Below are 7,507 nucleotides of genomic sequence, written 5' to 3'. Positions count from 1 at the left end.
TGTTTAAACTGAACGCTGGTTTAGTCACGGATGACGCCAGTACTCCAATCTGAAATCTTAAGTTGAACGATAGTGAAATAACTTGACACGAGTCAAGTAACTTGTCTTAGTAAACTGGGAGCATGCAGTTTTACTTAAGCTTTGAAATCAACAGTTGTAATACACTCAGATTTGCAGCGTTACAAGGGTTTAACAGAACCAGCAATGATGCAGTAAGTTAACACGTTGAAAGCAGTAGACTTGCAATTGAACAACACTTTTCTTCAACTCTCTCTCTCTATTTCACTAGAGGTTACAACGTAGTGATTCTCCACAGATTTGACTATCTGATGGGCTTACTAGAAATATAAGATGCAGGTGTTGAATGCGAGTTGTAATGGCCTCTGAACTAATCCTGGCTTTGAATTCACCGGGTAATTTGAATCACTGTTGCAGTGGAACGATGACCTCCAACTCTTTTCTCCTCACTGTGGGCAGAGCAAGGGAGTGGAAAGAACCTCATTACGCTGGAAGGCTTGCTGAATCACTGCTTGTTCTGCTGCACTCCTGGCACACACCTCCTTATCCGACCACGACTCACTGCAGACTCCCCTTACGACTCCATACTAACTCCTCCTTCACTTGCCCTCTCTTCCCGCACTTTTCTTCTCTCCTCCCCCTCTGCATAGAGACCCATACTAATGTTTCCTGCTCTGGACTCACCCACCAATCAGTGGAGATGTGACATATAGCAATAGGCAATCAGCTATTGCCAGCACTAAGTTTTTAGCTTAGGAAGGGGGAAACAAGGTGTGTTTCAGGACAAATGTAAGTGTAACTATTCTGGAGGACCCTCCGGACAACTACAGAGGCACTTTTGCAACTAGGACCACAAGAGGGGGCATGATTACTATAGGGTCCACTGAGAGGGGACACTTTTACTATAGGGGTCACTGAGAGGGGACCTTACTGCTACTCTCATCACTGGAATAATATAAGTAATATCATACGTTGTGATATGCCATACCCCTAGTCACACCCCGTAAACCACAGCCCATTTTACCTTGGCTGGTCTTTTTGGTGACAAAGGTAGTAACACCAAGACTACCTGACCTAATCACATTGATTAGGAGGATCCGGGTCACCTACAGGTAGGTCACAGACCAGCCTGCATACACCCAAGTCTAAACCTACTTGTGTATAGCATTCCTGCTCCATCTCAGTGACCCCTTAAATCACTGATTAGAGCAAATAGAACACTTCAGATCCAGAAACCAAATAGAATAAAATCAAGTAACAACTAAAAGTTAATTTGCTTGAGTCACTCTGTCACGCACAACAGCTAAATAAAAGGTGATCAAAACGTCACATGTTCCCAAAAATGGGATAAATGATGATTAGAGCTAATTCTGCAAAAAACAAACCCTCTCCTGTTGATGGAAAAATAAAAATGTTATACATCTTGGAATGCGGTGACGTAAAAACAAATCTTAAGAGACAAAAAAGTGTTTTTAGTGTATAAAAAGAGCAAACCTTTACAAAACTGTATAAACTTGATAGTGCCAGAATTGACCCAGAGGCCTCGTTCAGACGAGCGCTGTTTTAGCGCTTGAGAGGCACGTGAAAAGAGCGCTTCCATAAGAACCAATGGGTTCCCATAGGAGCGTTCACATGAGCGCTTTTTAGATGCGCTGAATTAGCGCATCTAACAAAGATAAGACATGCGAGTGCAAACTCACACGTCGGCTCCGTGGTGCGCACAGATCGAACATGTCCTATCTTTGCTGCGTGCTTTCCATAGGCTCCCATGGGAACTGGAAAGCACGCAGCACGCACCTCGGATTGTGTGAACGGGCTACTTCAAGTAGCGTAAAGTAGCCTGTTCACGCGATCTTTTCAGCACTGTAGCAGCGCTCCTTTCTTGCTGCTAATAGTGCGAAAACAGCGTTCGTCTGAACGAGCCCAGAGAATAATGTTATGCAGGCTAAATGCCATAATTTTTTTTTTTTTTAATGGTGTAACTCCTTTTTTCTTTCCAATCCCACCCCTAAAAAATTAATAAAAGGTATATGACACATTATATGTACCCAAAAATGATGCCATTAAAGAATAGAACTTCTACCTTAAAAAGCAAGCCCTCATATGGCTATGTTAACAGAAGAATTAAAAAGCTACGGCTGTCGGAATACAACGATGAAATAGCCTGAAAAATTGGTTGCTGATTAAAGTATAACATGGGCCGTCACTAAGGGTGGATTCAGATGAGCGTGTTTATGTGTGCACAAAACCACGCGTCTAGTAGAATCATTGGTTCCCTATGGTGTGTTCACATGTCCGTGTTTTACAGGCGTGCAAACATGTGCACTTGTAAAAGATAGGACATACGTGCACCATAGGTCCGTGGTGCGTGTAAATATTCCCCACAGGGAGTCCCCTTGTCACTGAACACTGTGATAGCACTGTCACAGTGTTCAGTGACAAGGGGACTCCCCACGGGGAGTAAAGGATGGCGATGTTCACCCATTGCTTTCAATGGGACTGGCACTTCTGCAGCCCCATGGAAAGCAATGGGCTGCCGGCAAGCCCTGCAGGGATTTCCGGGGAAGGGCTTTAAATATAAGCCCTTCCCTGAAAATCATCCCTAGAATGTGTTAAAAATTAAAAAATATATGTACTCACCTCTCCGTGAGTCTTCTCCCTCCACTGCTCTGAATCTGTTTCAGCAAGCGGGGAATTAAAATCCCCGATGCTGAAAGGGCTGGATGTGGTTGGCTGAGCACTCAGCCAATCACAGGCAGCACTCAGCCATTCATTGAATGACAGCTGAGTGCTGCCTGTGATTGGTCACAGCACTCAGCCAATCACAGGCAGCACTCAGCCATTCATTGAATTAAATGAATGGCTGAGTGCTGAGCGGGAGATTAACCCTAGTGTATCTTGACGCCACCAGGAAGAACTGGTGGAGTCAAGATTGACAGAGGGGTGACGCCCCCTGTACGTGATTGGCTGCAGAGCTCGATGGGCTGCATGTCCTGGCAGCCAACTAAAGTCGTGCAGTAGATGCAGTGATTTCTGAGAGGGATGGAGGGTTAGGATGAGGGCAAAGTGTAACAGTTAGTCTTATAGATATAATATAAGCTAACTGTTACACTTACCCGTTACCCTCCATCCCTGGCACAAATTGTCGGACAGTGCTTTGCCTATGCCTCACAGCTGACAGCCCCCTCTCCTTCCATCCCCAGCACATTATAGTCCCGCGCCCGCTCCCCCTGCAGTCAAAGCAGCCAGGAGCGCTATGACTGGTGTCCCCGCTGCTGTGCCCTGCTCACGCAGCACGGCCACAGTAGTCTTCAGCTGCCACTCCCCCTGGTAGCTACTTTGAGGCGGCCGTGGAACTCTGCCGCTGCTGCTCCCTCAATGCCCGCCACCATAGCCCAGTACAGGCAGGTCGGCGCAAAAAGGTGTGTGCTGCTGCTCTGTCACTGTCCCACACCGCTCACAGTGCACAGCCACAGACTAATAGAGGCAAGACGCCAGCGAAAACTATCTTGCACTACCGCTCCGTTACTGTCCGCCACCGCTGCCAAGTGCAGGCAGCCTGGTGGGGAAGGCGCTGTACCACCGACGTTCCCTCGCCTGGTAAGCAAACTTTACTGAATTGCAGGACCTGAGAGGGGGGAATTGGCCGAGCTGTCAACCTGGCTGCCTCTTGTCCCCACCCACAATTCTGGTGGCGACAAGATACACTAATACAAAAACCCCCTTCCTCCGTCAGTTTTAACATGCTGTGGTCACATTGACAATGGCATGTAAAGGGCTATACAGTTGGTATCAGTGGCTTCTCTGGTCCCCGCTGCTAGAACAGGTGCCAGTCCTGTACAACTTGGTACTGATATTGATGATCTAGATTATTTGCAATAGTCCATCAATATGCATTGCCGGAAGATATCTCAACTATAGATGTCAACTGGAGACTCCACTCTGCCGAATAAATCCTGAAGATGATAATGGTATCTTTTAAGACTGATAATAGTGTGTTGGTTATGACACAATATGGTACATGGTACATTGTCAAATTACTAACGACGACTTGTCCGTGAGTGACTGAATGAGTGAGTTACATGCTTTGCCCCTGATCATGTGATGGTAACATTATCACAGGTCCTTCAATATTTTGACCAACTCCAACCGTCATCACAGGTCCTTCAGTGAGTTACATGTGATGATGTCATTCACTGCATTATATTATAACTGGCGCATTGCTCCAGCAGAAGCACCAAGGTGCGGGTCTCTGATGATTGACTATTGATGACCTATCCTGAAGACAAGACACATACCAACCTCCATTGAAGCTTGATTTCGACAGAGTGAAGCCGGCTAGGGCTCTCCCGTCCTCTATCACACACATCCGGCCCGCTGCCTGGGCCAGGCGCTCAGCACATCGCTGGTGACCCCGAAGTCCAGGTCTCCAGTGATTGACTATTGATGACCTATCCTGAAGACAGGACACATACAGACCTCCATTGAAGCTTGATTTCGACAGAGTGAAGCCGGCTAGGGCTCTCCCGTCCCCTATGACATACATCCGGCCCGCTGCCTGGGCCAGGCGATCAGCACATCGCTGGTGACCCCGAAGTCCAGGTCTCCAGTGATTGACTATTTGATGACCTATCCTGAAGACAGGACATCAGCAGTTTTTTCCAAGAAAACCCATTTAATGCATGAAGTCAAGTGACACAACATAAATAAGGTAAAACGCAGCATGTATATCACTTCAATGCAGATTGTTTTTCCTTCACCTTTAAGACCTGTAGAGGCTATAGTTTTCATCAAATAAACCATTTCATTTCTCAGTGCCTGACTCGCCTCTACAATTCCATTTAATGAGTTCTATATTACAAAAGGAGACTTGATCAAGACCACAATTACTGAACTGTACCGAACAGTTTGAAAAAGGATGTTTGATATCACTTATTGCCAAACCGCAGCATTTAAGTTTTTCTAATTGGAACTTTATATTGAAGGAAATCCACTTTTTAAATCTCTTTTATTTTCTGATTGCAAATTTTTTCTTCTATTTCCTTTACATGATGGGGGCAGCCGTCTTGCCTGAGCTCTTCCATCAGTAATTACAGAGTTTGTAAGAAAGCAAACTATTGAAGTATATGACAGAATGTGCAGAGATCATTGTGCAGGGAGGGGTAGGAAGTGAGCTGTGACCACCACCTATTATCAAATATCTTCCTTTATAATTGAGCTCTTACATTCCATTGTACTTTACAGTTTTATTCCACTTTCAATAAAATGTCTGCGTCCATAACCACATAAAGGAGCTGAGTTGCCCATTATCAGTATATTAAAAGACTTCATCTTCATCTGGGTTATGTTTGATGTAATCAGGATTGTGCATCATGCGTTGGGTGTGTGTTAGGTTCACCGGATGTGGACCCACTGTGCTACACACTAGATTGACTTTGGGCCAGAGGTGACACCCGAGGAACCCAAGTCTTCACTTCTTCATCCCACCAGTTGGGATCTGGGCTTCGCTGAGGGCTCCCAGGCTGTTATTCTGGAAGTGGTCCAGGTTATATGGCAGCTGACACTACAATAGACCAGGATGTGGTACCTGAGCGTGTGAACAGAGATGGAGTCAGACCTCTGGGTTGAGATAAGCAGCATAACTTTAAGGCCTATGTAGAGGTGCACTACAGAGAATGACCTGCAGGTGGCAACAGACAGGCATTCTGGTGCCTGAGAAAAGGGAAAACGCCCATAGGTGTGGTCAGGAAGTTGGATATAAGGGTACATTCCTGCTACACCCAGGGAGATGTTGGCTTAGAGAGCCAGAATGGACCTGTGCAGCAGAGCTAAGCTGCTGCAGGCCGGTGGCCTAGGACAGGCCAGAGTCCAACAGGGGTGACCATCCTAACCTTAACACCCAGGTGGGGTGTGTATGTGGACTCTCATGTTTTGTTGAAGAACGTTATATGGACTCTGTTTATGTTGATTGTATTCTGAATAAAGACTGTTTAAAATTCAGGAGGGATTTGCACCAATGCAAGCCTATGAAGAGATACAAGATCTCAGAGATGTAGCCAGAGATGAGGCTGATCGCAGAGTATTTCTGGAGGCACAATCTGTGCAGTATGAACAGGACTGTAAGAAACTGCAAATGAAAACCCAAGAGTTGGAGATGACGTGCTGCGAGTTAGAAATAGCTTCTACAGATGCACGGAATCAAACTACAGGTTTGCAGAATCAAGTTGCAGAGTTGGAAATGCAGTTAGCAAAGAAAAATGGTGACTTGGAGTGCCAAATAAGTCAGCTCAAGGAAGAGCTGGAACTAGAGAAAGCTACTTGCAGTCAGGCAGATAAACAAGCAGAGATCTTGAAAGACTTACTGGGTTACAAGGAAAACCAGGAGGCATTGCATGAGAGACTGGTGTCCCAAATACAGATGAGCTTGAATGAGGAAGCTGAAGAATATGAAGCCCAGATCCAGGACCTTAATCAGACCCATGTGCTAGCTATGCAGGAACTGTCCCAACGGTTAGAGCAAGCTGAAAAGATGAATGAAACCTTGGAAGAGGTCAAACAGGCTGTGGAAAGCAAGTGTACTGACCTTACCCATAAGCTGACGGTCCTTTTGCAGGCTAAACAGGAGTCTGAATGCAAGAGAAATACAGTAGAGATGCAGCTTCAAGAGCTACAAATAAAAATCACTGAAGGTGACAGTGTGCAGACAGCGTTGTCTGAGCAGGTGAGCAGGCTGCAGGTGGAGCTGGAAGCTTAGAGTGAAGAGTCCCAGAAATTACTGCAAGAAGAGACGCAGCAGAGGCTTGGTCTTAGTGCAGGCCTAAAGACTATGCAAGATGAGAAAAATGTGTTCCTCAAGCAGGTAGAGGAGGATGCAGAAGCTAAGAGAAACCTATCAGAGCAGATTGCAACACTTCAGGCTGAGGTGTCTGACCTAAAATATAGACTGGAGAAGAGTACTGTGTGCTTGGATTCTGTGGAAGAGCAGAAAAGAGAAATACAAGAGGAGTTAGAAGCTACAAGGCAGCAGTATGAAGAGAAGACAGCTGCCTGTTATAAGCTTGAGAAGGTTAAAGTGTGAGGGTATATATATATATATTGCCATATGTTTTTTTATGCTTTATACCTATATGCAAGTTATATTCAATTCCAAATGAAAAAAACTTATATGTCGCCTTACATCAGATATTCCAAGAGGCCTTGCCAGGCGAAGACAAAAACGTATCTTGAACAAAATGTATCTTAAACACAGCAAAGAAGAACCAGACATGAAGGCCGCATGTACTTGGCTGTTTTCCCAGAAGTGCCGTATCAAGATGTTCAAATGTACATAATTTTGACTGTCTTAGGCCAGAAATCCGGACTTCCCATATATGGAGAATGCATGTTTGGCCATTTTCTTAGAATTGAGTGGGTGATTCTTTGTACTGGAGTTAATTGAATACGTGATTTTCTGTACAAGCCAGAGGCGCCTCACTGTCTAAGGCGGAAA

General features: G+C 45.4%; 1 pseudogene; it reads left to right on the top strand.

Moving 5' to 3' along the window:
- Nucleotides 1-6,286: 6,286 nt before the first annotated feature.
- On the top strand, nt 6,287-7,078 carry LOC136613820 (myosin-9 pseudogene; annotated as a pseudogene).
- The last annotated feature ends 429 nt before the right edge of the window (nt 7,079-7,507 follow it).

Source organism: Eleutherodactylus coqui, chromosome 1 (genome assembly GCF_035609145.1).
Source record: "Eleutherodactylus coqui strain aEleCoq1 chromosome 1, aEleCoq1.hap1, whole genome shotgun sequence".
Taxonomy (NCBI): domain Eukaryota; kingdom Metazoa; phylum Chordata; class Amphibia; order Anura; family Eleutherodactylidae; genus Eleutherodactylus; species Eleutherodactylus coqui.
Note: the sequence above shows the minus strand (reverse complement) of the source record. Positions and strands in the feature narration are given on the sequence as shown.